This window comes from Miniopterus schreibersii, assembly GCF_964146895.1.
Source record: "Miniopterus schreibersii genome assembly, chromosome: 10".
In the NCBI taxonomy this organism is placed as follows: Eukaryota; Metazoa; Chordata; class Mammalia; order Chiroptera; family Miniopteridae; genus Miniopterus; species Miniopterus schreibersii.
In genome coordinates this window covers 36,201,459-36,212,509 of record NC_138110.1, presented here as the reverse complement: position 1 = coordinate 36,212,509, position 11,051 = coordinate 36,201,459, and positions in this window count along the sequence as shown.

The window sequence follows — 11,051 nt, the reverse complement described above, 5'->3', positions numbered from 1 at the left end:
GGCCACCCCCATTGGCACCAACTCATACACTTATTAGTACCCTCAGCAGAGTGGCTTAAAATTGACCAGGGATTAACCCTTTACCTACGGGAGGTAGTTTTTCTTACTAGGTATTGTTTATTGTCCTTTTTAGATTTCAGAGGGTATAAGTGATCCTTCTACCACAACGTCAGCCTTGTGCAATAACCCAATAGCTGCCTGGCTTTTCTTTGGACTAGGGACACAAATTTCCAATAAGATTGCCTGTGGCAATGTACGCAGGATATGATGATGGAAGAAAGCCGCTATAATGCGTTTGTGGTGTGGTGGGGGGCAAGATGTGGTGGGGAGCCCTGAGGAATATAAATAATAGCTTCTAAGTGGATCTGGTTTGAACTGTCTTGGGCTGAGACCCAAATGATATTTGGACTCTAAAAACTTTTTTTTCCCATTGGTAAATTTGGAAGGGCCTAATTTACTTAAAAATAGAATAACAACTTATTGATGAAATCTTCTTGACTTTCTCACTAAGTAGTCCTGGGATCTTTGTGGGGAGGATAGTAACACGGCAGAGTGATTTTATTTATTTATTTTATTTTTTAAATTTATCTCTATTGTTGAAAGTATTACAGATATCTTCTTAGCCCCACTCCAGCCCCCATTGGCCCCTCCTACCGGCATGCTGATTTAAAATCAGCCGTTTGTGTTAGGCAACCTTGTGAGTTTTTAGTTGACCTACAGCCGTGTGAAGCTGTAGGTCAGTAGCGTATGAGGAAAATGAAAGGGGAAAAGAAAATTACAAGAGTGCTCAGCAAATATTAGCAGATCCACACGCTTCACTTCTGAATTTTTAAACCACTTACACCATATTGTTTTCCTTCGGCGCTGATGTGTACCTTTGGGATTTGTGGCCTGTCTCCCACTCTTGCCCTCAGAACTTTTAATATTTCTTCATGTGTTCAGAGACTGAGAACTACAGCAAAAGCACTAAAAGTGCCAGCAGTGCCTCAGTACCAGACGGGAAGTATCCCCAGGCTGGTAGAGGCAGATTCAATTGCAACTCATAAATCTTATTTTGCTTTTCATGAATTGCAGCATCATGAATTCTCCCCCACCCCCAGAGCACTTACAAATCAGCATGTTCATTAAAAACAAACAAATAAACAGAACAAGGACTACAGCAGGGGCAACCACGGGGACACCAACAACCGACCAATGCCACCACCTCTGTCACCATAACAAAGGCTTTAATGGGGGCCTTGTTCCCTTATCAAAGAGGTGTGGTTTCCAGAAGTATAGTTCACCACCAAAAGAGTAAAATAAAAATAACAATAAAAAAACAGCAAGGAACCAAAATGTTTGACTTAGCTTCCTGTTCTCAGGGTGGCGAAGCTCAGGAAACCTTTCCAGTGGTCCTCTAAATCCTTTCACTAAATCCCTGCCCCAGCCCTGGTGCCCATGGATCCAGGTTTTCCCTTTGGGTACAGCAGGCACATTTTCCTTGATTCAGATCCAGGTGGACTGTGCTTTGGCTGGCAAGTCGTACTCCGCTGACATTTAAGGCAGGAATTCCCTGGGAAAATAGTCAAGAGATTCTTTTGGGGCTGCTGGCAGGACTCCAAAGGGTTTAGGGTTCCCCTCTCTAGGCAAATGGGAAAGGAGAAAGGGAGGGAGGGAAAGAGAAACAGAAGGACTTTATTGAGTGACTGTATTTCATCTGAAGCTTGTACAAAAAAAGCAGAAATGTGGTTAGATGACTGGATACTTTTCTTACCCTTTATCTCTTACCCAGCTACTATGACAGTTCAGATTTTGGTTGGATGTTTTAAAGGCTGCTTAGACATCCATAGTCAAAAATCAGTTCTCTGGGAAGCAAGAACTTTGGGATCTAATGTTTGGTCCAAAATGTTTGAAATGGTCAATAATCTAAGTGTAATCTGTAGTAGTAATTGTTCCCAAATTTAAATTAAACTTGAACATTTTAAGAGCTAAAACCAAACTTTTGGTGATTATTATCACCTATTATCATACAAAGAGGTTCAGAATTCTCATGTTTTTAATAGACTAACAAAGATATTCCCCGGTTTCAAGAAAAGAGCAAGATGTTTAAAATTCTGTTCACAAGAATGACAGGAGGAGAAGATCAAAACACTAGGCAGTTTAAAAAAATGTTTTTAGTATAAAAATAGTCACAGGGATGTAAAGTACAGCATAGGGAATATAGTCAATAATAGAGTAATAACTATGTATGGTGACAGATGGGCATCATATTTATTGGGGTGATCTTCATAAGGTATATAATTGAAAAATAAATAAATAATAAAAGAAAAATGCTTTTAGAATTATGCTAGAATGAGAACATTTTTTACGAAAAGAGCAAAAATGGTCACAGTCTGTGACCGCCAAACAATGTGACTGACTCCCAATAGTTATTTAGACAAACTTTCTCGTCTCTTTCCTAAATCATCATACATCTTTCGCTAAACTGTGTGCTTCCTGTTTTATACAATCAAAAGGCATCTACATCTGAAAATTTCACAGGGTCCCTTAGAAGTGTCAAGTCTCGGATGGTTTCACCTGCCTGGCTGCCCTTATCCTTAGCTACACCTAGGCCTGTGTGCCTGTTGCAGGGGACCGCATCTTGTCAGTTCCTACCTCTAAAGGGTCAACTCGAGTGATCCTTTCACCTGTGTTTTCTCTTTTCTCTTTGCTCACAATCTCAGATTCCTTTTTAAACACTCCTCAACATTCATCTCCATGGCACCTGCCCATTGCAACCTTGCTGAGTCACTTAAAGATCCCACAGCAACCCGTGATCCTATGTGATACTCTACAGTTATAACTAGGCAATGTTTAAGAATGTGAAATTAAGCTTGATATTTTAAATTTTGTTTTGCTTTAGACTTCTGATAGAAAAGTAAGGGTTTAATCTCATGACTGTATTCAGAATTGAGAAGACAAATTTTCAAACAAAATAATTTGGCTACTTGTGCTGTGGTCAAGAATTGTGGCTGTCTGTGGCAATGTTTCCTTTATCAGGTGAAAAAAAATTCAATCCAGATTAAGTTAGTCTTCCATTTGGTTAAGATTGGAAAACATGGCCATATCAGGGAAGAAATCCATTATCATTTCCAGAAGATCTCAGTCAACCATTGTAATAACTAACAGACTTAGGTTAAGAGGCATCTGAAAAAGCGATGCAGATTTTAGCCCACCTGCTTTGTTGCTTGTTTGTGGGCAGAGACCAATCATAATTCAGATGTCACAGAAGTAAGAGGGCCACGGAGGCAGACTTAGTGAAGCTGATTGTTCATGCACAGCAAACCTCGCTTTCAATTACTGAAATCAATTCTTTCCACTGCCTCAAAGCAGAGACCAGTCTGAGGCCTTTGAAAGCAATTTTTCATTCTATTTTTTTAAAAACTGGCACATCACTGTTTGCTTTGTAATAGAAGAGCTGATCTAAAGCAGTTTGCTGCTCTGCCTAGATCTCTCTGCCCCTTCAACCCCAGATCCTGTGATCCTCTATACTGTTCTGTGCACACGGTGAGACCCCAAGGTGGCTTTCTAAATAGGTGATGTATGGCAGAGTGACAAAGATTGAAGGAACCTATGATATAATTGGGGAGATTCTTTCCCGATATTGGTGCCGACTTGATTGTACTAATTCCTTTGTCAATTTGATTGCTTGGCAGATTGTAAGATCCAGCAAATGGCTTTTAAAGAATATTCATTTTCCACATATATAAGTCACTTAAAATTTTATTTCTCAGTTTAATTCATTTTCTAACTAATATGTTATACCTCTATCAGCAATCTCTCAACTGTAAGAAAAATATGTTTTTTCTCCTGGTGATCAATACTAAGTTCACCACATTTCTCCGAACACAGCATTGACCATTGACAGCCCCTTCTCATCTCCCCAGTCCTCATGTCTGGAATATTAACTTAATAGGGAAATATTCTGTGTGTGTGTGTGATTTACAATCAATATTTTGGAACTTTGCTGTGAATACTAGAACTTTTGTTACAACTCAAGTTTGAATCTCAATAAGCCATATCCCAGAGCCTACAAAAGTATATGAAAGATGCTCTGAAAAATATTTCTTGACCAATCACATAGTCGAATGGAGAGTTGGTGTGGCTGGGGTGGTTGGGAGGAGAGGTCTAGGAGAGGGGCCTTCTCTGACCACGGGGCAGGGTCAGTGGAGCTCATGTAGGTGATGCCACTTTCTCTTTGTTCACATAACATCCAGAAGACGTGCTGACTGGCCAGCTGTTCTCCAGAACTTCTTTCTTGGTTGTGAGAGACTGCTCTAGGATATATCCACTCGACCCTGGAGAAAAATTTCTTGAACATATCCTATGTGCTTGGCACTGTGCCTCAGCCTTCACAGTGTCTGAGTATGAATTGTAGTAATAGATTAATGGCTAAAAGTTGTTCCGCGTTTCAATCCTTTCTGCCATTTGGTTATTTGAAAATTCTACTCTTGCCAATGACCTGTTCCCAGGTGTGACTAACATGCAAGTCCTTCCCTATCCCACCCAGATTTCACTGGCAATGGCATACCTATAATATTTGGCTTTCCATTTGCTCCTTTCTAGTTATTCACAACCAGGTTAAATTACAATGGTGTGAGATGGACACTTTTTACACCAGTTAGGATGGCCGCATTAGAGAGTCCAAAGACAATGCCTGTCATCGTCTTTACAACACACAAGTGGTCTTTGTTCGGGTGCTCCTAGTCACTACAAATGCCGCCTACAGGGCTGCGGGGGTTCATGGAGGGGGTTAGGAGAAGGGTGTATGCTAGCAAGCAATGTTGCATTTGGACAGGAGATGAGACAAAATAGGGTCCTGAGATTTACTGGTCACAATCCCAAATTTGGAAGGAAAAAGTTACTCCTCTGTTCGGCTTTCAAGTTGGGAGTTTGCCCTGCAAGAGACAGTCAACTGCTGACTTTACTTGACAATACTTGGAAAGAGAAAAACTTAAACCAGCCATGAACAGGAGAAGAATGCCAGATTTTCTGGAAACATCGCCAAAAACCAACAATTTCTCAGAAGTTTCAGAGGCGCCAGATGAGTGTTTGCATTTCAATGGAAAAAGTTCTGAAAGCTCTGGAAACTATTCCCAGTTTTACTTTCTCATTGAAAGGCAAGAGCAACTGCTGTGAATAAGGGGCAGAAGCACTTGCTAGGGCTTTGTTAAACGTTAAGAGAAAGGACGCTGGGAAATTTTAATTGTTCAGTTCTTTGCCACAAACCCAAGACAAAGGGGATCGAATCATAATGGCAAGTAGAAAATAAAAGTACTGTTGGCTTTTATACAACAGTACCCAAAGCCTGGAGCCATTTCCCCTAATGTTTCTGAAAGAAAAGACAGAACTTTCTAGGTTTAAAGAGCTGTAGTAGTAACAACATTGCAATAACGTAACAATAGCCCTCACAAGCACTTACTCATCATGAGTATTTAACCCTCTCACACTACAAATACCTAGTTAGGTAGCATGGAGCTTATAGGACTTACGATAGAAAATCTTCCAGAAAAGGAATAATACTACTTCTAGTTGAGATTTGAAAAGATTTTAAGTAGACCTATAGTAACAGTCGAAAGTAGAAAAAAAACCCTGTAATAACTGTGGATGGTGCCAGGTGATTACTTTAAATATCAGGGGGGCCTACTTGGTAAGGTATATGATTGTGTAACCACTATGCCGTATACCTGAAACTAGTACAAAATAGTACTGAATGTAAACTGTAATTGAAAAATAAAATGTAAAGAAAAGTAGAAAAAACTTGTTATAGCACATAAAATTATTTTAGGTCTCATTCTTCCACAAGCTTGAAGGTGACACTGTCCAATAAAAATATAATGCAAGCCACATATCTCATTAAAATTTTCTAATAGCTACATTAAAAAAAGTAAAAAACCACACAGGTAAGCTTAATTATAATAATGTATTTTATTTAATCCTATATATCAAATATTATCGCTGCACTAGGAAACCTATAAAAAATTAGTAACGAAACACTTCACAGTTTTTTTTACTAAGTGTTTGAATTTTTAAAGTATTCTATACTTTAACTTCTAGGCAGCAGAAATAGCATCACAGCCTTTGGAAGTGCCTGCTCCTGAGCCTCCCTCTGCCTGGCGTTACCACCTCTGAGCTCTCTACAGCGCTACCGTGATTTCTGGTTGCCGATACCTGTCGTTCCGGAATCTTCTGAGATGAATGTTATCATTGTTATAGTGTCTCTGGTGATTGGTTCACATGCTGGGAGTCGACTCGCCCCTGTCGCCACCTGTAGGTCTCCTACCTGATCACTGCCTTTCCACTTGGCTCTGGGGGGCAGAGAGCCCAGGGACTGTCACAGCTTCCATGCTGTTCCCCTGGAGACTGGGGCTCAGGTTCTCTTTCCCAGATCTGCCTGCTCACTTACCATTCTGGCTCTTTTGTAACTCCAGACAGTACTTAATAATCATTTAAGAATGTATATAGATAAAAGTAGGCATTGTTGCCATTGAAACTGCTTGCCAGCTTCTTTATGGCACTAGCATGAGATTAAGTCATTTGGGCTGCTCTTTGATGAAAGACATCCCAAGTGATTACAGAATATCAGAAAGGAATGTTTTCTTTTAATCACATCTTAATTTCTCTATAATAAAGCAAACCACATGTAAAAGTCATTTTTGCAAAGCCTCTTACCATTGGTCTTTCCTTTTTAGAGCTAAAAGGAATTTAGCTCTTCGTTCTTCATAGAAGAAAACTGAAGTCCTGTGGCGCAAATGACTTGTCCAAAGTTAGATACAGGTTAGATTTTCGTCAGGTCCCCAATTCCCAGCCTGGAGCGCTTTCGGATTCATTGTGGGTCTCCCTCTCTCTATACAACTGCCAAAGAAATCTTCCTGGGACACCGCCTTCAACGTGTCATTGTCCCGGTGCCTCTCTATGGATCACTAAATAAAGCACCAGTTCCTAAGCCCTGCAGTAACAGTTCCCTAATCTGTCTCCTCAACCGACCTCTCTTCTGAATCATACTCACGCCCCAGCCAACCTGAAATACTCCTTATTATTGGAGCCCCCTTATGCTTTCTTTTAAACACACCATTGTCTGTGCTGTGTGTGCTCTGCCTTGAAAGATCTCTTCTTATTCTGTGACTTCAGTAGGAGCCCAGTTCAAGCTTTAGGATGTAGCTAGAAGGCATTTCTTTAATACATTATTCCTGAATCTCTCTACTCATGGATGTAATTTCTCATTCCTTCAAGTTATCATAAAACTTTCTTTAATGTTATTGTGTAAAATTTATCACACACCGAGTTTTTGAAAATTTGTGTTTTTTTCTCTTCTGAATTATGGGATCTTTGGTACTGAATCTTCTTCATATGCCTATCTCCTAGAGAATTCACCTGTATAAAGGGCGAGGAGCTAAATAAATCTTTTAAAATTAAATATAATGGAAAGATAGAAACAATAAATCAGTACAAAGTGAGAATAATGTAAATTACACTTAAGAGAGTTCAGTAGCTTTATTTTATTTCTGAGTTTGTACCACTAATTATTCAGAAAAAAAAAAAAAGGATGATTCACTTTTGGAAAGAGCAGCTCAAATTCAATTTCAACTTGCAGCTCTAAGGAGTATGAAAAGGTTTGCAAATGTGAAATATAAAAACAGACTGTTACCTTTCATAGGAGGATTTTAGTTTAGTCTGATTTATAGATACCAGGACAAACTAGATGTCTGGTATTGTCTCTGTCAGCTTCTCTGACTCCTGTGCCAAGTGTAGATTTAACTCGGTGAACTGCAATACCCCTAAAATCTTCACTGATGTGGCAGATAAACTTCCTGAGGTTTATCTCCCACTCTGCTGCCCACATGCATCCTCTTAGGACATCAGGGAAACATGCCATTTCTTGTTCTAAAGGGGAAATTAATCTGATGTTATCAATTTAGTGAGCCAATGTGATGACCTGCAGAATGTCGAGGTAGTCAAGGTCCCTATGGACCACACTACAACAGAAGGCAACAGAATTAACATAGCCCTGGAGCAAGACAGTGAATATTCTACCGCTTCTGTGTGAAGGTGACCTATGTTTGATCTTTTCTGTTGAAGGAGAAGAATGCTTTCATTAGATCCAAATCCACACACCAGATGTCAGAGGGTGTATTGATTTATTGCAGCAAAGCTATGACTTGGTTCAGATTACAGAGTCCTTGAACAGGGATATGATGGAGAACATCACCACCCTTGCGTCCCTTATGTCTTTGAGGACTAATCTAACACTACTCCTGGGATGTGTATTGCTTCTGATTTAGCATCTGGGCCAGGGATGGAAGCAGTTTCAGGGGATTTCATTTGTCTTTTCCTATCATAATGGCCCTGACTCCACAGCTAAGTGGACCAATGTGAGAATTATGCCATTTCTAAATATATCTTTCCCAATTACAAATGCAGAGACAGAGGAAATAAATGCAGAGCAGGCCTGTGAACCGGTCGGACTGACTGGAAAACAGACACAGGTTGGAATTCCACTTCTTACCAGGTCTCTACATGCCTCTACTCTAACTGGAGGGTCATGATGTTGTTTTAGGTCCCCAGGTATCAGTGTCAGTTCAGACCCCACGTCTTACAGATCTGGAAAAGTCTGGGTATTTCCCCAATGCACAGTTACCCTACCAAACAATAGCAAGTTCTATGGAAATATTGAGGGAATATTTACAATACTTTTCCAAGGTCCCTCCTCAAGGGGATATGATCTCATCAACCAAGGGGCTCTGTCTGTAAGCCAACATAGGTCTAAAAATTGCATGAGCATCCATGATTTCCCACTGAGGCAGAGGGTTTTACCATCTATTCTTTTGTGCTCAAATTTTTTCATTACACTGATGGAGTAACATCCTGATCAGCTGGCCAGCTGTCTCAACACAAATACAAATGATCTATTAATCATTGCCATAGATCCCAACAGATCAAGCCCCTGATTGCCACTCCAGCCTTCTTGCCCATTATGGAAATCATATCTATTATGGAAATCATATCTACTTTATCAAAGAAAGCTAAGTGCACTCCTGGCTTCTACCATTCCCAAATCCCATCATCTTTGGTGATATTATAGAGCCTAGTTCTTTCAAAGCATCTTCAGCTGTCAGTTCTGCCCAGAAAAATTTGCTGAGCTCCTCAAAAATGCTGGTTTCCACTCACTAGTGCATTCCATATTGTCTTAGAGAAGGGAGTGTTCTGTGATCTGTCCTGGTTATCACACTCCCTGGTGGGTTTCAGAGCGTAACATATAAAGTCCATTCTAACATCTACACATGCTGACACTTTCTTTTTAATTGTCCCCAGAGGATATGTTCATTGATTTTAGAGAGGGAGAGAGAGAGATTGAAAGATGTGAGAGAAAAACAGATCAGTTGCCTCCTGTATGTGCCCCAGCTGGGGATTGAACCCACAACCTAGGTATGTGCCTTGACCAGTAATTGAACCTGCAACCTTTTGGTGTACAGGATGACCAGCCACCCAAACGAGTCACCCCGCCAGGGCCATCTTGAGACTTTTGACATTTTCTTCGGCACTATGCCAAAAAGTTCTTGCATCTCTTATTTCATTTTCTGTAGGCCATCATCATATCCAAGACTCAAGGAGCCATCCCAGCCATTAAGATTGTCTCTTTGCCAGAATAACATGGGTAAGCATCACCATGTTAATAAGTTGTACCTTATCCAGCATCATATTTCACCTTGTCCCCACCTGTCCAACACCCTCAAGCTTCACTCTCACATGTGTTCCCTTGATTCCTACTGAAATGTACTGGTGAGGCCCTGCAATGCTTTTGACAAACTGTTTCATTCCAGAGTTTCTTCTGTTGGGCTGTGCTGACCCTGATTATCAGCTTGGAAGTAATAAGGAGTAGCAGTGAATGATCTTGAGGAAAAAAACATTGCCCTATACCTGCCTCAGGCATGTTTTTGTGTGGTCTTCATGGCAGGTGAGGTTATTCTCCTCTGGCAAGGAGAACGGGACTGCTTCTACTAACCTGGACATTCAAGTTCTCAGACTCTTCCCACAAAAGTACCCCCATCCAGATCTCAGTGTCCCACTCTCTTTCAGTCAGGGCCTTGACCTTGATATAGAGGAACCATTGAGGCTGTATCTTCAGCTCTGTCAGCATTACAGTTTGATCTTGGGACTGATTTTCAGCATATCTGTCCTGCTGCTTCAGGAGTTGAGAGTCTACTTCAAAACTGTCATGAGGTCTCTGGCTTTGAGGTTGTACCTTGAGTTGGCAGGAGGCCACCCTGAGGCCATCATATTTTTTTTTCAAGGTTTCAAATGCCGTTAAAAGCAGCCAGCTCACTCCATAACCCTTATTATTGTCATTGTCCAAACACTGCATATTCTAGTGATTCACCTTCCACTTGAACCTAACCTAACCACTAACTAACCACAGGCAAAAGCCTTAGTACCTGGGATGACCCTGCTTGCTAAGGATTACTTACCATTACCGACTCTTGGCTCCAAATGTTGTAGCCCATTTGCTGTGATGAACAGTGCCTTAAAATTTGTGTCCACTTGGAACCTTGGAAGGTGACCTTATTTAGAAATAGTTTTTGCCAATGTAATTAGTTGTTAAGGTGAAGTCACACTGTATTAGGGTGGGCCCCAAATCCAATGACTGGTGTCCTTATAACTAGACCATGTGGAGAGACACAGCACACACAGAAGAACGCCATATGATGACAGAGGTAGTGACTGAAGTGATGAAGTAACAAGCCAGAAAACAAGAAGGACTGCTGGCAACCACCAGAAGTTAGGAATCGGGCATGGGACCGACTCTCCTTCAGAGTCTCCAGAAGGAACCACCGCTGCAGCCTTGATTTCAGACTTCTGTCTTCTTCAACTGCTAGAGAATAGAGCTCTGCTGTTTTAAGCCATTAATTTACTAGTCCTGCATCTGGCAGTACAATCTCAGTAAGCAGGAGTGAGGGTCAGTGGAGTGAATCAGGGAAGGGAGGATGGCCCATGTGAAGATGTGATATCTAGCTGGCTGTCATCAGCTATAGAGC